We start from the raw sequence: 22,310 nt of genomic DNA on the forward strand, positions 1-22,310 counted from the left end.
AATATATAATATGGTATCTTCAAATAGGATCAAAGACGTAGACAATTTCTTTGAATCACCATTTGCCAATGTCACTTCCTCCTCGTTACTTCTCTCCCAGTGAAGTAGATTATTAAATATTATAGACACCCTCCTCAGAAAACGGAGGAATCTCCGTACCTTAACTCCTAACCTTACCCAAATATTTAACTCAATGATCAGAATATGCTACTTCCATTTTTTATGGAAATACTCAACCATCATTCACAACCTAAAATATGACAAACCACCAAGCTCCCCTTCCTCATACAGGCCAAAAAGCCTTCTCCGAATTCTATTAAAAATGTTTGAAAAACTACTTCTAAAACGTATTCTACCCATAGTTAATAATGCAAATATTCTACCTAACCACCAATTTGGATTTCGTAATAGTCATTCTACTATACATCAAGTACATAGACTGGTTGACAAAATCTCATTCACCTTGGAAGAGACAAACACTTAACTGTACTGGTGCAGTAATGTTGATGTCTCCCTTGATGTCTCCCAAACGTTCGTCAGGGTGTGGCATGCTGGTTTAATTTGTAAAATAAAATGTTTACTACCCAGCCACTACTATATTTAATTCTAAAATCTTACTTAGAAGACCGCTTCCCCTCCGACAATAATTAATGCTGGTGTACGCAGTGACGGCCTCCCTACTTTTAAACATATTCATCTCTGATCAGCTAAACTAATATCAAACCCTAGTCGGTGACTTTTCCAATGACAAAGACTTCCTCTACGTCCAAAATCATATAAACCTTCTTGAAACCTGGTATAGAAAATGGAGAGTTAAAATTAACGAGAATAAGTCCATCCATTGTACCTTCAATCTCCATCAGGGAATATGTCAGCCACTTTCTCTCAATAATCAACATTTAAATATAGCTCAATGTGTACGTTACCTTGGTATTCATATCGACCGTGGTACCTCACATTAAAAACAAAGTTCAATCTCTAAATAATCGCCTACGCCTCTTCCGTGGCTCCATCCCTTACTAACCTCCAAAAATATAAAACTATCAAATAAATTATTGATTTACAAACTAATGCTAAGACCCATCTGGACATACGGCATCCAGCTCTGGGGCGCAGCAAAAATGTCCAATACCAATCGTATCCAAAGAATTCAGTCAAAAATTCTTCGTACCATTTCAAAAGCTCCATTCTATGTCTCAAATCTCTCAACTCTGATCTAATAATATCTGTAGTCACGGAATTATATAAATGCTACAAAAACCGATTATACTATCGTCATTCCAATCTACTTGTTTCTCAACTCGCATCTATGTGGCGTACGCAGGGGTAAGGTTCTAGGGTTCAACCCCCCCTGAAATTTCTTCCACCCAAAAATTGTTTATTTGTTAAATAATATGTTTATTGTGTATGGACCAGAGTCTTTTGAACAAACAACTAGACTACTCGACATTACCACTGATTACTGAACTACTGAAGTACAGTCGCCATTAACATTTTGCAACGTTTACACCACGGTTCACCGGGTCTTACACCGACACCATAGGGCATAGATGATAACGACCTATTAATAATTTTTTTTTTTTAGTCCGTGGTTATCACCTCTATCACTGCTTATCACCGCGACACTGCGCCATATTTTATGCGACTAATTTTAAACTATTCTCACCACGATTTTGGTCATATTATATTATATGAGATGTTTTTGATAAAATTGGACGTTTGTAGTTTATTTCCGCATTTTATTTTTACAAAAATCTACATAATAAATATGACCAAATATTATTTATACCATACAACAAAACCTCTTAATCGATATTTTTCCTTTTAAAGCATCTAGATTTGAGTAATAAAATAACTATGGGTATTTTTCTAAATGTCAGAAAGGCAATTGGTAGTGTTAACCTCGAATCAGAGGTACTGAAAACGATCTTATTAGATAGAACCATACAAATGGGCTACAGGTAATTGAAATGTATGTCTAATACAGTATTCCCTTAAAATAAATCACTTTGGCTCATTGTATTTATTATATATATAAATGGATTGTTTATAGCATTAATGTTGATGCTAATATAGGTACATAATGTGTTTCATAGATGATACTGTTATTCTTCTACAAAAAAGAATTTGATAAATTATATACAATATACAAAAGCTAATTAAGTAATTAGGGCCATACATTTGTGGTTTAATAATGATTTCCTTGAATTAAATTAAACTAAATCCAAACATATTATGTTTAATGTTAAAAATATTAATCGAAATTATGTATAGATAAAACCGTTTGTCTGAAAATTAATTATGCAAACTGTATCTATAGTGTACCTACGCTAAAATATTGAAAGAGTAAATTCTATTAAATATCTAATACTATTTATTGATTTCCGGTTAAAATGGAAAGATTTATATTGACTATATTATAATATAGTATATTGTGTGACTAAGCCGTAAGTTAATTTTTATATTCAGTAATTTGCAATCAATATTTAATAAACAACAGCTGAGTGTTATTTTGTACATCGTTTGAACTATCAGTTATTTCATATATGGAATCGAGATATGGGTGATAGCCAGTAGCGTCATTTAGGGGTGAGGGGCAACTGGGGAACTTGCCCCAGTCTAGTATTTACAACAACTATTTTAAGTCGGCATATTTACACATTCAAAGAAAAAAAAATCGAAATTTGGTACTCCGGGCTGAATTTGACAATATTAATAGAGCAATTTAGAACTAAAAAGAAACAATGATTTATTGAATTAAAGGCTGGTACCTTAAGTTTATTCTTTTTAAAAGTTCAGGACATGATTTTTTATTTTTTATTATTTTATGTATGAAAGCCACGTCATTGAACAACCACCTGGAAGCCAATGGGTCAAGACCTAAATCCATAGCCTCGGCCTACAAGGAGGCATCAACACGACCAAGCTTATATTTTATCCAGCTTATCTATTAGGTATTTTTGTTTAGGGTTCCATATCACTGATAAAATTCTAAAATTGACTTCACAAGAGAGTAGTAGGTATAGTACTTTAAGACATCTAATGTCGGAGTAAGATCGTAGCAGTTTCGTTTTTAAAAGCCAATAGCATGTAAGACTTTAGTACTTTACTATAAATAGTATCTATATGGACATTAAATGTCAAGTCTCATGACAACATAACGTCCAAATCATCAATGGTAGAAGAAGTATGTAATTCGGAACCATTTAATTTATATGGGCTTGTAGGTTTATTTCTTTGGCAGCTAAATGGCCGTATTTAAGGGGGGGGGGGCAACGGGGACATTTGCTCCAGGTGGCCAACTTTTGATACATTGGAGGGGGGGGGGGCGTATAAATATTGTCAACCCAGGACGCAAAAGTGTAAATACGTCTCTGAAGTAATTGATTAATTTGTTATTACTTATTGGATCATACTACCTATAGCAAATACGAAACACGCATACTTACCGCACGTTAAAAATTATTCAAAATACAATTTATATTTTTTTTTTATTGTTCATTGGTCTTAAGCCCAGCAACCGAGGCTATTAGCTGTAGGGTTTTTTGGTACGGTATGGAACGGTTGGAGGAACACGTTTTTGTGTTTGGCAGAATTTTCTAGTGGACACCCGTAGGTATTTGCCATGTCTGGTTGGGGGATGGCGGCCTCTCTCTCCGGACACCGTGACTATCCGAAGAAATATGCCACCCGTGGCCGGGATCGAACCTGACGCCATAGTCCGCTCGGCCACTCCGCCCCCCTTATATATTTTTTAATGAGTTTAAAAAACGTATATATTATTTGAACTGTACATAAAATCAATATATTTCACACATATTATCGATATTGTATTAAACACATGAAATTATAGTCGTACTTTTAACACTGGTATACAATATAATATATTTATATATACATATATATTATATGGGCACAAACCAGTTAGACTCGCACAACGATGGATGCCGGATACACTGACAGTTGACGAATAACGATGCGATGGTGCAATATAATAATAATCGTCGTAGGAATGACACGTAGACTGTCGTGTGTATTATACCGTTGTTGGTTTTGCCAATAATACACATAATAATAATATATATTGTATATCTGCGCCACACATAGATATCAACAGGGGCAATCGCATCTATCCGGTGAGGTCGACGAACCCTCAGTCATTTCTCACCACCTCCCCATCCAGTGGTCGCCACACACACACTCCACAGCACAGACTTATGCTTGGAAACTGTTAACGAAACGCCAAACGCGTAGCGGAGTCGTCGGAGCAACGTGCTTTTTACAGCTAATATATAATTTTTGGACGTACTTAATATTGTTTTTAATTTTTATTTCAGAAAATTTGATTGCAAAGTTCGACGGGTAGTCACCTTCCCCACCACAGTTGTAACGACAGAACAACGTTGTACAAACATAATAATAATATATCTCAGTCTGAATCTTATTGTTTTCGTCATGCCCCGTCTCCTAGAAAATGTATAAAAGTATACTCAGGAACGTCAAAGGTACCATTACCTAGGTACGACCGCCGTTGAGGTAGGTCTGTCGCGTCGCGAGTTTGCCGGCCGCAAAAGTCCGCCGTTCCGTTATCTCCGTCCGTTCGTTGGTCCGACGGTTCTCGCGCACGCCGCCGCTATCGATTGTGTGTGCCGTATGCCGCGTGTGCGTGTGCGTGTGTGTGGCGGCGGCCGATCAGATACTCACCCCGTCCGCGCCGCCGACTGTGAATCGCGCGCGCGCACACGGTCGCTCGAACGTTACCGTCACACGTACGTACACTCGCGGCGGCGGCAGAGGGACCGTCCGAGTAGTCGTTGTGATTATTATCTTTTCACGTCGCGTGCGCGCGCACACCAACTCACGCACACACACACGCTGACACGCGGGCGCGCGCACACGTACACGCCACGCACGCACACGCATGCACCGACGGAGACGGTGACAGAATCAACGGCAGCAGCAGCAGCAAGAGCGTCCAGCAACAGCAGCTCGCCGCCGGCGTTCACGTCGACTACCACCACCACCACCACTGCCGCCGCCACTCTACCACAGCCGTCGCCATCGTCACCACCGGCACACTACCACCGTTGGCCACCAAGTACACGGTCGTAGACTCATCACCGCAGCAGTCGCATTCGTTTTCCGTGTGCCCACTCTCTACCGCTACACCGGTCACCGACACCCTCGGCACACGCACCGGCACCACGTGCGTAACCGCTCGATACGATATCGTCGCATCAACGCACAATATTTTGTTATTATACTGTGAGTACCATCTACCCTTTTTATTATTATTATTGTTATTATTATCATTATCGTCGTCATTGTTATGTTCTTATAATATTGTCTCAGTATTTGTCTTACGCATTATATTTTATTGTCGGTTTCGCGCACAGTCCGCAATCGGATTTATGAGTTTACGCAATCGAATAATATTATAGTAGGTAAGTAGGTTTTTTTTTATACGTTTTCATACGAATGGAATATGAAATAATAGGAAAAATGATTCACGAGAACGTGTTTGCAGTCGGGCCGACCGGATAGCTATACAGCGGAACCGCCGCGGGTCCATATTATATTATTTTACCCACATCGGTATACGCCGCGGCGACCCACATCGTATTATACAACCCTGCACAGTATTATCTATAACGATATTTTTTTCCTCCATCATAACCCCCGCGCGTCCGGCAGAGATCGTTCACCGCGCGATTTTCGGACAACCGACGGTATCTATGATCCAAATTTTCGCGGAGAAATTTCGATACGTGCACATGTCGTAATACGGTGGTATCTATAGACTATAGTCACGTACCGACTCAGTACGTTTCGCTGGTATATCGCGCAATATGTGCCTAACATTGTGGGTCCGCAGGGAAGCTCGATTTTGTACCGTCGACACACTGCACAAATCTATCGCTCGATATTATCTTGACTATTATATAATCACCATTAATTTCGGGGCACGCCGGACGCACGATAACGATACACGGGAACGATGTGGTAGTATAGGCACTACGGGGTCTTTCGTACTAAAAATGTGGTGGGGGGGGTTATGATGTGCGTCGGCCGTACTCCATGCGATTCCTACCGTTTTTGTGGCCGAACATTTTCGTAAGACCCTTTACACGACGTCATAGGCGTATTGTGTTTGTGTGTGTGTCGTATCGCTACGTTGGAATGGGCGCACGTGAAGAGACGCACGACACGGTCAGTACCCTATATACCTGCCAATGATTGTATTATAATCATTCTGTACAGCCTCAATAGGTCATCGCATTGTCGTTGCGTATATTATATCGTCTATAAACCGCACGTCTATATACCTACTGCACTTATCCATCTGTGTACCGCGTGCACCAACAGGTAAAACGCCTCGGCCGTGTATACCACCTACACATATATTCAATATTATAATATTGTGTTCGAATCCGGCGAGGTAGCCGAAATAGCGCACCCCCGTCGGCGGGTTTAACCCTTCGGTGTGCCGTACTCCATTATGGCTTCTCGGGCAGAAGCTCCGATGTATTTTGAAACGCCTACGAGGTAATTGTTTTTAAATTTCAAGTACCCACCATCACGAGTTGCCTCCCGCGACATACCCTACATTTTATCGTATTAACGGAAAGGGTCTAGTATACTCTATTCCTCCCATTATGGGGCAGGTTGATTAGTAAATGTGCAAGTGGTTCCTTAAAAACGATTCATAATTTTTCAAACATCAAAATAGATTTGTAATTTCAAAGTAGTACATTATAGATTGAGGTTAGTAATTTTAGTCACTTAGTAATTTTAATTTATTATCAATACTTTAAGTATTGGTAGGTTCTCAAAGACTTAAAATGAAACCATGATGGTCGTACTACAATTATTGTTATTGAAGACGAATAGAAAAATATCTGTGTACCTAATAGTCTGATATTTATTATTATCATGTAAAAGTGTAAAACTGTGAATGTCTCGTTACATCTCGATACATTGAATATTATAATTTCGTTATACTATTATTACATTAAATAAAATAGATATTAAACTTTATTGTTTATAGTTATCGCACAATAAATTATGTATTCATAAATTCATCTTTTGATTCCATGGTATATTTTAGTAAATAATAGTTATGAACTATACCCGAACACCGGAGGCAACTGGTAAATACTTTTCTTTATGATAAGGATGGGAAGCAATAGTTAGGTATATTTTGGGAGGCAACTATAGTATGCTCAGAGTTTCTCGAAACCATCGAGTTTTGTTTCGTCTTTTAAATCGCAATCGTTGTTGTTGACCAATGTCGTTTGTTATAACGTCTCCGACAGAAGAATAGTTTTATTGTGCTTGGACGACGGCCGAATGTTATTTAGTAGAAAAAAGTACCTGTATGTACGTTTTTTTATTGCAATTTTCCGCTCAAAATTATTGCAAAAAAAGTTTTTTGTTTTAGTTTCGAATTAAATTAATAACTTAGTAGGTACCTTAGTTATACATATACGTATAGTTTTAGTTTCACCAGCATAATATTATTCCTCCCGTCTGTTCAATAATTATTCATCCCGTAATAATATTACAGACAGAAACAGGGCCGCCAGCAGCGTAATCAAGGGATAGAGGGGGGCATGAGTGCTATGCCCACCCATTGGCCATAATATTATACATAAAAAGGTATTATTTTTTTTTTGGCTGTATTGGTTTTGTATCATTTTTGAAAAATAAAATGAAAGTATTCTGTGGTATTAATGTCAATTTTTAATAAACCCTATAAAAACACAATCATAGCGCATATAGCTGTGTGGTTTAAAAGAAGAATAACCTTACTATAAATAAATAAATAAAGGAGAATATGATCGTTATAAGTTTAAAACCATAAAAAAGAGATATAATTTCACATTGATAACAATGGACTCGTTTATGTTGGTATACATATTTTTAGATTTATGTTATAAAGTATAGGTAGGTAACAGATAAAAAAAATTATTTTTTAATGTCTTTCTCCCCCCCCCTCCCCTTCAGAAATTCTGGCTACGCCACCTTGGGCCGCGGTTAGAGGTTGTAATAGTTCGTCGCCACATGTGCATAATACAGACATACAATATATTATAAGTGCATAGGTACACTGAGTTTGACGTGACATAATTATTTGATGTGGAAACAACGCATATTTTATCGTTTTTCGGTGTTATAAATTTACAAACGTAGGTACCTACTTAATGCTCCTAAAATCCAACAGTCGTAATTTTTTTTATTCTTGGCTTTAGGTATCTACGTGATGCGTTCGTCACGGTGTTTTACCGTTTTCGGCTCACAGAAAATACGAATAACGACCCCATGAACGAAATGTTCTATCGCGGACCGATTAATCGCTGCGGAGTTCGAATTACGTTTCGAAAACTTGGTTTGCTGTTGTTTTCACACTAGGCAGGTTTACTTTAAACTTTTCCCCGTTGACGTGTTTAAGTTTCGATGGACTGCTGCAGTGTTCGTACAATGTTTTTTTCCTTCAAATATAATAATATATAATATAATATAATATAATATATAATATATAATGCTAAAACAATATTATTAAATCGCTGCGGGATATCCCATGAGGCGTTTCGATCATAATTTGTCAAGCGTGCGTAGGTACACTGATATTTCGTCACGCAAGGTTTAATAAGTTGTTCAATATTATATATTTTTCCAATTATATCTGCAGTTCTTAATCAGATATGTTTTTATTTCAATCAAACTTAAATGTAACTACTTATACACCTATAAATATACAAAAATGTTGACAATCATAAATTGTACCTTCAGTTCAACTTTTTGTCGCTAATTATATTTTTATATTTATCGTACACATATCATACGAATTCGAATACTATTGAATACCAGAATATCAGAATTATAGTTTAAAATCGTTTCATCTAAGTTTGCATGTTGTGCTTATACTTATAACTAGATTAATTTTGAATAATTTTGGAGACTATAGTCATTTCGACCGCCTAAGTGCTTTTTACATTTTTAATACCTTAGTAATGTTATTTATTTGTATTTTTCAACATCGACAAAGAAAAATGAGAAGTTGCGGTGTGATATTTTTCGTTATACCTAGTTTAAATATTAAGAGAACACGCATAATCGATACCGTGTACGTGTACCTATAAATACCTCCAACTTGAAATTAGTTTTAACGAGTTTTAATACTACTAAAATACACCAATAATTGCTAGTTGCTAGTTGCATGTAGGTATAATATTCTTATTTAGAGAGAGAATAATTTTCTGATACCGCGCCACAATACCTGACTGTATCTCTGAGCCTATTAAGAGCACACTACACGAATTGTTTTCCTCTACAGTGAAAATCTGTGAATCATAAATATGTTTTCGTTAATAAGTAACCATGACAACGAAAACCTTACGGAAAATCGGTAAGAAACAGAAAACGCGTATCCAACCCAAAATCATATTTATGTTAATATTACTGAAATCTGTATCGCATTTGTTCAGATCACTTCTTGGGTTATCAAAATATTATAAAGTTTCGTTTGACACGTGTATAATAATAATTGTGTAAGGCATGATGTTTTAAGTGTTATTTAATCGCGTGACGCGCACACAACAATCGCGTATAGATAACAAATCGCGGCGTTCTTCCATCATCCGTGGTATATTTTATCGTTCAGTTATGAATTATGTACAGTAATTTCTTTTGAAAGTGCTGGTGGGTAGCTTTTGGTCGGGGGTAAAATTGATAGTGTAACAAATTTCCTGTGTCAAGAAAATGTTCTCGACGTGCTTATAACCAACACGCTTTTATAGTATTATTGTGCACACGCCCACGATAATACTGTGGAATTACGCCCTATACACTTATCGTCAAAAGGACGTAAGTCAAATCCGCCGGTGTAGTGTATAACAATTTTGTTTTGGTTTCTAAAGGATAGAGAGATAAATATTTTAACAAATTCGTAATAAACGGACTCGGCTGCAGTAGAATTACTGTTGCATTATGTATGGCACCGGAACCTGGGTTTATTATTCCGCCGTATCCTAATGTACATTATGTTTTAAAACAGTCGGTTGCTTGTCGCACTTGCTGTGCGTAGCGTACCCTTAAATTAATAAAATCGAATCACACGATTTTATGTTTCCTGAAATATTTATGAAATAAAACATTTTATGTGAATTAGGTAGTCGAAATTTAATTTAAATTCGGTTTGTATACGTACAACATGAGAATAGCTTCTTCGTAGTAGTGTTTTTCAATTCAATGCATAATTTTTTTTTATGCTTATAGACATTTAATTGAGAAAAGAGCGTGTATAATGTGTTAAAGCACTTGATCTAGTTTTAAAGAGATTAAATATTTTTTAAAGTTTAAATTTTGAATAAACAGATTTGTAAGCAAAAAACATTTATTATCTATGTACGTGTTTTAATAGAGATTTTTCACGCTGTCACGTTTCCCACAAAATGCAACCTTTTTTAATCTCACACACCCTTTATACTAGCTATATAATAATGAATACATAAAAAAGGTTGAAAGTTTTTGTTGCTTTTTCATTATTTCCTGAACTCAGACATACAATGAGGATATTACATTTTTGGCTAAATGCTTTTGGACGAGTTAACTGATGTAGACAATTTCACCATTAAATTAACAAAAATACATGATAATTGCATTGAACTATATTTTGTTACTAAATATGTAAGCTGCGAACGAGATAGCGGTAATTTTATGTTACGTAACGGATGATAAACAATCAGTAGCGACGTTAGGTTCGAGATTCCTTATTAAAAAACATTGTGTACGTGTAACCTATACACAAATATTGGAATTTTATCAACAAGCGTGATGTGGAACGATATTCATTTCGAGAACCTCTCGGACACCTGTTATTGAAAATTATTCTTGCTCAATCGAGACGTTGCTGCACGAAATGGTTACACAGTGAGAACGGCAATCGTTTAGTGAAGCGACTAAAAGAAACAAAAACGGAATTTTTTTTTTTCATTTCCAAACATCGTTATTTGCACGCAACGACGATCGTGTAAATGTCTATTTTAGTTTTATCGTTTTCCGTCTCAATATTAATGATATACCAGAGTCCGATTCTCGCGAATGATTTATATCTGTATATAATAATATAATATATATATCTATGTGTGTGTTATATATTATGTATACATCCGTTTGGATATAAATTTCTAATTAACCCGAGAAACTGATCGATGATAATGTATATTTCTCGCGCCATATATTATACGAATCAGCGGATTGTAAATTGAATACGATGTAATGTACAAAATAATTAAAGCACACACACACACACACACACCCGTAATGCGTTATCGTATACAATAATATTTTTCTCATCACCTCCATATAGTTCGATGGTCGGTCCCTCTCCGCCAGTATTGTAGTTCATTCATCACGATAATAATACATGGTATTATATTGTGTTGTAAAAAAATATAACACGAAACAATGTGCGTATCTCTCTCTCTCCAATCTATCGCCGCATATATTATATCATATATATTGTTTCTTCCCGCGGTGGATCAGTTGGGTCCTGCAGGATGCTTCAATTAAAAAAAAAACTCGAACGTGCCAGGACCATACAGCCGGTAACACGGACGGGGTAGGGCGAGGGGGGTTGGTGTAGGCGATATGACGGCATCGGCACCACGCGCTTTTGCCATTCAATATCGTAGGCACTCCCCCCACGACTATATTTGATATAATATTATATAATACAATACCATCGGACTTGCACGTGGAGTTTCGTTTGTCGTCGTCGCAGTCATTATTGATACGCTCCATCGCCAATGTCAAGTACTCGACAGTGCGATCATCGAACATAATATTGTAATTATTACATTTAATCTTACCAAGCAACCACCGTGAAACACGCCGGCCGTCCAGTGCAGCGTATAATCGTTGATTACAGACAACTATATGTAATTAATATATGTAATTAATTGTAACATAGCGTATGCTTCGAAATTTGAATATGCCTATACTGTCGTATATTATAATAATATTTAATATTACGACGTATTATAGTTGGCAGTCGTATCGCGGAGCGATTGTATATAAAAATTATAATAATATAATATTATGGATCTATAATTATGTGTATTAAACATATATATACATATATGTAGTTAGGTTAGTAATTAGTATTTTAATTTTACCTACCAGCTATATAATATAGTATACCTAATACCTACTATATAGGTAGCATATTTAGCTAGATTATATTTCGAATGAGCGTAATTAACTACACGAGGTATAATATGTAGTATATGGATATGGTGAATGATTTCCTATAAAATATAAATAAGAATAAAATATATAGAAGTTGAACAACAATTACCTTTCCTTATCATTCATACTTAGGGCTGGAGAATCGTGTCAGTGTTTTAAAAATTGGTTTTTTATTGCAAGTTCAAAAAAATAACTCATATCTAAGTGTGTATTAACTCGGAATATTAAAAAATAATATTGACATCGTCAAAAATGTATAATTGTAAAAATGTAGCCAAAAATAAAAAAAAAACCACAGTACTTAAAAAATAAATTTAAATTTGTGTGGTTTATTTTGATAATGTTAACACTTAACATAAACGTACATAGTATGTAGACATTTTTTAAAATGTATATAATCATATTAAATCATTTATTAACAAGTTGGAACTTACGCTCATAACTTATTCGAGTGTACCTACATAGGTACTTATATGTATACCTATCTAATATTTATAAACTCGTGAATGAATTTATTATACACATATATCAATTCTCATTTAATTTTCCTGTAAAAGTTTTATCGGTAACTTTTAGTATTACCTATAGAAATTTGACTTACTGTTTTTAGTTCCTCATACGTTGAAGAAATCGGGCCGTGTCGTATAGGTATATAGTCCTAATTCAGCACTAACTATCAAACTAAAATGTATTGTTAATTTATAATATTATAATTATAATATTATATAATATATTACTAAAAGCTTAATAAAAAAAAAAAAAAAACTTCACCGTATATTTGTCCGTGAGACGGTCGAGTCTTCGCTTCGGACCCACAATATAATATTTTAATAATAATAATAATATTTTAATAATAATAGTTTAATAATGATCATTCAGTATCGCAAACAGTTCACGTTGTGATATAATAAAAATAATAATATTATAATTTATTAGGATAGTCCGAATGGATTCGTTTCTTTCTCTTCGTGAGCGAAAAAAACAATGCCTATAATATGTGTAGCTATGCAAACATTTCGTTTTAGGCGGTTTGGCGTGACGCCAGACAATGGACTATCCGATATTTGTGACTGCACTACTTGATGGTACACGTAAAAAATGAAGTAACTTAGTCATTTCATCACGGCAGGGTCAATAAACGCTTATCTGTTCCGGTTGTTCTGAGTATTATACCGTCAGATTTCTATAGGAGATGAAAAAAAATTATCCGTATGATTTTCGACGGCTGACACATTATTACATAGGCATATTATATTATTATTATTATCGCACACTGGCCGTCGTAGGAATTGTTTTTCAAACTCCATTTATATATTATTATTATTATTATTATTATTACCCATCACTGCCGTCCAACCTCACATAATTTTAATAATTTAATGATTTGACGCATGGCGTGATAAATTCTAAAAATGTACGACACTATAATATTATAGTTACCTGTTCAATTATCGCGTTTAAGTATAATATTATTATTAAATTATATTGTTTTTAAAAGTGTGTTATTTTGATTCGGTTATAATTCATTTTTTACGACACTCGTTTGCGTTTCAACATCTATCATTTTGATAATTTAACAGTAATACTATTATTATATTAAATTTAGTAATGACTAATGAGTAATACCTAGCTAACATATATTATATTCTTGACAATAGTTACATCGTAGGTAGATACATCGTGTTATAAACGAACGAAACTTTTGAAGATCATTCAAGTTTGAAAACTCGTTTAATATTATTATAGGTATCATCACATACGTTTCGTTGTAAAGGCCACCGGGTGCAAGCATCATTTAATTAATGAATCGCTATGAAAATACCACGACAATGTGTTAAAAGTATAAAATATATTATAGAAATATAATGAATAGTCTCGCAAACAAGAATGATTCCATTTCGTTCTCGTATTCTGTTAACAATTTGATTTTTATTTAAAAGTTATGACAATTATGGCGTAGGTATTATACTTGTTATACAATATTGCAATTTGTGTCTCACTATAAACAATATTAATTTTTGTTAAAAACGTCTGTCCGATCCAATATCTACCATCAAACTACTTATATTGCTTAACATGTTTGCGTATTTCCGTACATTAATATCGCTGCAAGTAAAACGAGTATGGAACTTGGATAAAATAATTTAACAATATGATATTATGTATAACAAGTCTGGCAGTCAATACATTAACTGTTGTGTATGTATACTATGTACAATAACTGTGAAAAACTACTGTTAATTAATGATTGAACTACATGACCCAAATAAAACGTTTTTATTTACACTCGACCAAGCCAAATTTCGAATTAAAGAAATGTTTAGTTTTTGTTCAAACATTACATATGCGTTGTAAGTTAATACGTATTAACTAATTTGAATATGGTCCAAATGCGTAAAGTTTAACGGTGAAAACAATAACAATCTATAGACCGCAAATTTAATTTTTAATCTGACACTCATATATTATACCTTTTGTATTAGCTTATATCGTATATGTATATTATTATTAATATTTAATTTTACTTTGTGTACTTTGTGTAAGTGCCATTAAAGCACCTATCAAATTTCCTACGGTTTAAAGTTTTAGATAAAAGACGACCATGTGTAATGGGGATAGTGTGTTTAGGATGAGAGTTAAAAATGCTTCGTTTAACATAAATAAGAACGCTGGTAATGGAACATTAATGTATATGAAGTAGCAAAGGAATAAGAACAAAGGAATTGAGCTATATTGTGGAAAATATATTATTGTAAAACACTACCTTCGTGATAACGTCGTCGTCGTTCCAGATGGATCGTAATATTGTATGTACAAGATTTAATTTTTTACTTAATTTGAAGTGTTTGTTTAAATAGCTGAGATAGGTGATGCGACCATATCTAGAGAGCATTGTTAAATGAATTCTGGAAATTAAAATACATAAAATAGAACTATTTAATATGTTTTTATTTGTACCATAAATCTATCAAGAAAAAATATAATGGTATGAATGTGTGAAAGTGCTTGTCTTTTGCATAGGTATTAAAAAAGTATTTGATAGCGAGATTTATTTTTAAGATTTGTATTGTTTACGGGTATGGCAAAAAATGAATTGGATTATTGATCATGAGAATAATAAATAAAATGAAGTGATCCGTCAAGGATGTTTTTTTTTCGATTATTATCGATGGCCAGAAAAATGTACGCTCATGCTTTATCATCAATCCGACCATTTTTCACCACTTTCATTCGTCAATCCGCACTCTCTTGACCAAAACTAAAAATATATTTCCATGTAAGTACAAAACACAAGTTTCTACTTTCTATGATTATACTCTTATCAATCGTTCATTGCTTATTATTATAATGCAGTATATAGCGTCTAAGTATATTTAATATAATATACAGGATGATTCACTAAGCATGCTTATTTCCATTTACTCCTTTAATAATGATTTTTTTCAAATTTTGACTAGGAATTTTTAAGTAAGTTTACTTAATGGCCATATTCTCAAATACTTTGAGTTTGTATACCATTTAGAGAGTTTCATGTGGCGATACCAATACCTTTTTTTTATATGAGAATCACCTTTCCCCCTTTAAATTGATAAGTAGATGACATTTTTTAAAATATTGATGTATCCAAATCAAAATTCCAACGAGTATATAGTTACTTGGATAATAGGTCCATGATCATGGGTATGGAAGAAATGGAGGGTATGATGAATTGAACATTTTGTAGTAATTATTATTAGTCTTTCAACATTTATAATTTGTAAAAATGGTCTAAGTATAATAAATATACTAGATCCAATATAACATCTTACACTTTTGTAAAACAATTTTTAAAGGATTGGTTCCCATTGGAAAAACGACGTTTATATCAGACACACATAAATGTTATAAAAATAAAAATAAATTAATGAAAATGGGATTCTTCAGTACCCCGTGTATTTAAAAATCTAAAATTCAAAATGTTGAACACATTTATTATTATGAAAAGAAAAGACGGAAGTGGTGTCATGCTTAGTGAATCACCCTGTATATTGTGTCCTTGAATAATGGTTTGAAATTGTAAACATCCACATATCTTCCACACGTGCCTTAAAACTTTTGAAATTATTGCAAAAACAGTTTAAAAATGAATATCAATTAGTTTTGTGGAGTCTTAGATGAGTGGATATGGGACCAGGGAAGGTTTGAATATTTTCCATACTCGCAGTATTTAATAAAACGGTTATTTTAATTTTCAAACAACATATTATAAACATTATTGCTGGTTAGATCAATATTGTATACAAGGCAGAAAAGTGAAGAAGGATTTAAATTACTAACATTTTTTTTGATTCAGAATCATCTGTATAAAAGATAAATCATTAGAAAATAATGAGAACACTTCATATTTTCATGTTACATTTCAGAGTAACAATTTAAACGGTTAATTAAAAGCTACCTTTTTTGTCTATTAATAATTAATAATGGAATGACATACGACTTAGGTTGCTATACCTTGTTTTATAAAATACGTATATTATGGTATCTATTAAGGTATTGATTGAAGGTTTTCTGAAATTGAAATTAATTTTAAAAATAATGTTATTTTAAGAAATAACCAAACAGGCAAACAATGAAAATTATAAAAACATATTATTAAAATAAACATGAGTGCCGAGTGCGTGTTTTTCCTATGTAACAATTGCATTTTTTCACATTTAAAATAAATTTTTGTTCCACTAATATTTCATTAAACAAAAAATAAAGACTTAACTTAACTTAATCTAAAAATGATGATCCTTTTTTAAAGTTTTACGATGAATTTTAACTGTTAATTTTCATTCTGTCTATATTTATTCATTTTTGAGTCAACATTTACATATTTTATTAGATCCCAGTACAAATACCATAATTTAAACTGAAATTATAATAATGATCATTATTTATTTACAATTATTCAGATTTCATGTTATTAGTTTCAGCTTTGCGACTTGTTAAATTATTTATTTCTAGCATTTGGTCTTAACTATACAGTATTCAACGTTTATATAACATTTAATTATAAACTACTATTTACACTTACTAATTTATCATGTTTTCTTGTACAATATATTTATCTGGTTTTCGATAAAAGTAATTCAGATTAATTATTCTTTTCCTATTGAGTTACAGTAAGATTAATAATTATATACTATAGTAAGATACTTGGTACAGTCGTGGTACATTCTTAGTATATTTGTAACGAAAAATAAAAGAAAAACGATCATAATAATGATTAATTAAAACTTAAGTATACTAAATACAAACTAAATTAATAATAATAAAAAAAAATATTATAGTAATATTTGATTTTAAATCTTAATTTTGAGTCGAGTAAACTAATTACTGACTGGCAGGATGTAAATGATTGCTAAACTAATTACAACGTGGTGTACCTACTATAATAACTGAAGAGCTGTGTAAAGTCAATTGCAAAATGTAATAACTAATAACTTATGATGAAATATACTGAAGTATATGAAGATTAAAGATAAAAAGATTGGAGTATTTACAAAGATTACGGATGTCTAAGATATAAGAAACTAAATAAATAATGAATAAAATACGAAAATCTAAGAATTTAAACTTAAAACATACCTAGTATTATATAATAGCACTGTAGCCAACTGGAGATGCATAAATCTTTAACTCATAGACGTAGTAGTAGAAAAATTTAATTTAGATCACCGTTGTTTTTATTTCCTCTTCTGGAAAATGAATTAATGCAGCGAGAGCGAGCGTGTTACGACAATACGAAAAAAATAATAAAATATGAGTGATGTATAAAGTTGAATTTTTTTATTTCATTCTAGAGGCTCTTGATATCTAAATACTTGTATTTTTTATACTCTTACAAAAAACATGCATTAATACTAGAACCTTGTAATGTTCGTACAACAATTGGAAGAACGTTATAAAATATACATAATATATATGTTATACACATATATATATACTTAATGTACATATGTGATACATAAATTTATATAATGCACAATGTGTTTTTAATTGTACAATTCAATGCTTTGTCTTTGGAATAAGTTGGAGCATTCGTTATTGTGTTACTCGGGTCTGGGGAATGCAGAAAAATTGAATGAGAACACTGTCCAACCTAATTAGATGCGTGGAAAATCAATAACATATTTATTATAACTACTGTTATACAACAGTTACAAAAACAAAAAATAATAAATAGTTAACTTTTATAAGATATTCGTTTGATAACTATTCAACGTTGTTATAAATATTATGAACTATTAGGTTGACATTTTTATGATTTACCTATAGTCATATTTTATTCTGCAGATTTATCAACAATTGTTTTAATTTATTATCTAAAAATTCCTTGGGGAACTTCACAAATCTGAAATTTGTCAAGTCTGAATAATATAATATAGTGATATGTTTAAATGTATTCTAAATTCTACTGGACTAAGTATACTTTCAAAGCATTTTTACAGTTACAGAAAATTGTCCGAAAAAAAATATATTTTGATATATAATCGGACCTAATTCATCAAAATATTTAAATATTAATAGTTTGAAAATAGTGTTTTAGGGTAATAACTAATAATATTTAATACATTTACTATTTAGTATAGGCTAGGCATGGAGTATAACTATTAACTATAATATACAAATTAAAGTTCGCATTTTAAAATATAAATACTGGAAATGTGCATAATATATTCAGACGTCTCGAGTATAATCGTGAAAATTATAATTCGTATAGTAAATAATATAATATGTATAATAATATATATAATATAAATATATCATGAACCATTATACTTTTTGTAAATAGAATAATGTAGAGACTAGAGGGATATCAGATGTTGAGTATTAAATTTCAGATAAAATATATTAGTTGTATCGAACAAGAAGTAATCACACGCGGTGGATTACAAAATCGATAGTTCCTATCTACTTATTTTGTAGTATATAGTGAGCTTACAGAATTACGCCAAAGTGTCAAAGTCTGTGCAGATCTTTATTGATAGTTCTAAATTATTGTTTTTGAGGTTATCCAATATTCATTATACTTCTTTCTTCTGCGTATTTATCAATATATAATATTATGATAGATATGTATTTTTGATATATTTTTTTTTATTATATTTATAAATAATATATAAAAACATAATAGAAATTGCACTTACAGTATTTTTTTTTCGAGTTTACGGATTAGGTACTCAAAAAGTTTCATGTAGCGCCTTTTTAGATCGTAAATCGAGTTCTGAATTTCTGATGAAACTTTAAAAAGATCTTTCTTTAATTTGTTCTGCAGTCTGCAACAGCGTATAATAATACATACAACATGTATTTTATCAAACATTTTTTAACAAAATTCGAGAAATGTGTTTAATGTTTATTTATCATTACTTTCAAATTTAATACCTACTTCAACACTGTCAACAAACCATTATCTTGTACCAAGGTGAGTGAAGTGATATGAGAACTACACACCGGATCTTATTGTATCCCGACTGCCTCTATCTTTAAACTATTCTTTTAACTACGTACTAACTTTCATACACATTCAATATCAAATGTTGGTGGTCAATATCGAGCCATTATTTTCGTGGTTACTTGGAGGTTATCTGCAATGTATGCATTAATTGTATTTTACCTACAACATACTAGTGATTTACTTTCTTATACGTACGCGTACCATAAGTAGAATACTCTAATAACAAAATAATGCATAGTCACATCGCTCGACACCTTAAAGTGACATCGACGAGGTGATTATTTTGCGTGCGTCCGCGACGTGAATCGATGGCCACTCGTATAATATATTTTCTCGTTTATCTAACTTAGGGGTACAAGTAAATTATTCATAAAACAAACTAGGTAGTCCAAGGATCGATTATACAATATAGTCTCACGTGCAGCTGTTTTTCTTTTGAAAATGATTCATTATATATTTATACGGCACGACTATCACTAACACGTAGGTATACATTTTATATCATCCCCGTGGGAATGAAAAAGAATAAAAGTCAAAAAGGTTATCAGAAGACCTCGAAAATATATATCCATGTAATAATTTATAGTTACCCATACACCGCAGTAAGAACCATAATATTTAAAACTTCCTATTTCAAAACAAAGTTTTCGTCCATATTTAATTAAATAAATTCTGTTAATTTCTTAGAAATCAAAATCTAATAATCCTGGAAACTTGGTATGCTAAAAAATATTTGTATTTATTGTAGTACCTAATAAACTCAATATTTTTTTTTAGATTCCGAGTGGAACGATGAATGTATTGATTTTACAATGGTGTGTGTTTTTTTTATTATTTTTTGTGTCTCATCACCTTTTAGGACAGTAAAAGTACTTAGATTTTCTTCAACAGTATCTTGTCTGATAGGACAGTGAATCTAGTTGATACTTTGCGGGGTCAAAAGTAAAAAACTAAGGAAAAACGGGAATTTTTACGCAAAATCATTTTTTGCTAAATCGATTTTGGTTTTTGGTGTAACTCTAAAACAAATGACCGCAGATACTTGCAATTTTTATTGAATATTAATATTAGCATTTTCTATACACCATTGACACAGTGACCCACTTGTAACCTAATGTACAGCAGAGCGACATCAACTTACCCACCTTTTTTTTTTTTTTTTTAATAATTTTACTGTAATTTATAAATAAGATGATTTACATATTATTAAAATATTTACAATAAAGTATCTACTACCTCCTTTAAGCGCAATGCTTGTGATGGTAGTAGAGAGTTACATTACATAATAGACACAACAATTACATACTAAAAATAAAACAACTTAATTTCAATAAAATAACATAGAATAACAAAACCGAGTAACACAGTAAAATTTCATAAGTTACATTCAAAATCTTTTAACACAATATTCCATACTTTAATTTATAATTTGATTCCTTTTTAAACTATTAGTAAAAATAACCATGAATTATAAATTGTTGTTTTATGCTCGTAATTCTAAGATTCCCAATTTAGGAGAATATGAGTTTTTTTTATATGTAATGCCATTGAATTATAAGTATTGAATATAGTGTAATATATCAGACATAATAGTTTTAAAAAAATGCCTTTGATTTTATGCTTACTATAACAATTGCATTTTTTGTGTTGTTTCTTCAAGTTTTCACAGGCCTGAATGCACGTCGGTATTACGAAGTATTGATTGTAAAAAATAAATAAATGTAATAACAAACTATTTTATCGTTTGATACGAAGCGCGTGCTGAAATATGCAGTGCACTAGACACAGTGCGTGAGTAATCTTAGGTCAATGTATCACGCAGCTAATAATGTATATCTAACGCGTAATTCCATTTCAGACCTAACCTAACCTAACCTTTTTTCCCCATATTAGGCCGGCGACGAGGTAGGACCTGTTTATTTTAAGCATTACTCTATAATAGACTTGTCGCCATCGTTTATTTTATCTAACAATGTAGGTACACAACCCATATAGGTTATCCTCCCTACCAAGTGGATGGAGGAGATTAACAATTATTATTATTATACATCCGAATGGGATTAGGCTTGCCAAGTGGCTCACATTTCACCAGACTGATCGTGAAGATTCCGTACTCGTTATTTGGCCAAGTTTTCAAGACCACCCGTCCTAGAATCTATAGTACTGTACCATGACCAAGTAGATATAGCCGAATATAACTCAGCCTATATTGTAGTTCTCTATTTTTGATTGGTCGATTTTTCCCTAATATGTTATATCATATTATGTTTGTACGTATCACAATGTATATATGTATTTAATGACAGCCAATAAGAAATGGAGAACTATACGATATAAATGAAGTGGAGAAATATTTGAGTGGGATGTGTGTATCAAATAAGTTGTGATCATTCATAACCTAAGTCCTAACCTTTATATTTTGTCATGTATATACTGTATTACTGTCTTCTTCTATGCCCGGCGTTGGACACTCCTCCAGTCTGGATTCTTGTACTGTAAGTAATATATGTATATGGTTCCGAGATCAAATGGTTTTCCCGGGTTGAACCTAATCTAACTTAATCTAATATTT

The 22,310-nt window shown here is 32.5% G+C and overlaps 1 protein-coding gene across 2 annotated transcripts in view; it reads left to right on the forward strand.

The window, feature by feature from the left end:
* The first annotated feature begins 4,758 nt into the window (after nt 1-4,758).
* The window catches only part of LOC132950020 ((11Z)-hexadec-11-enoyl-CoA conjugase-like), a 54,596-nt gene continuing 37,044 nt past the window's right edge, over nt 4,759-22,310 (forward strand). The window contains exon 1 of one of the 2 annotated variants that reach the window (XM_061021202.1): nt 4,759-5,265. The gene's annotated coding sequence lies outside the window, so the exon portion shown is untranslated. The remainder of the gene's footprint in view (nt 5,266-22,310) is intronic. The other variant, XM_061021201.1, reaches the window with a different exon arrangement.

This window comes from Metopolophium dirhodum, chromosome 8 (assembly GCF_019925205.1).
Source record: "Metopolophium dirhodum isolate CAU chromosome 8, ASM1992520v1, whole genome shotgun sequence".
NCBI classification, from domain to species: domain Eukaryota; kingdom Metazoa; phylum Arthropoda; class Insecta; order Hemiptera; family Aphididae; genus Metopolophium; species Metopolophium dirhodum.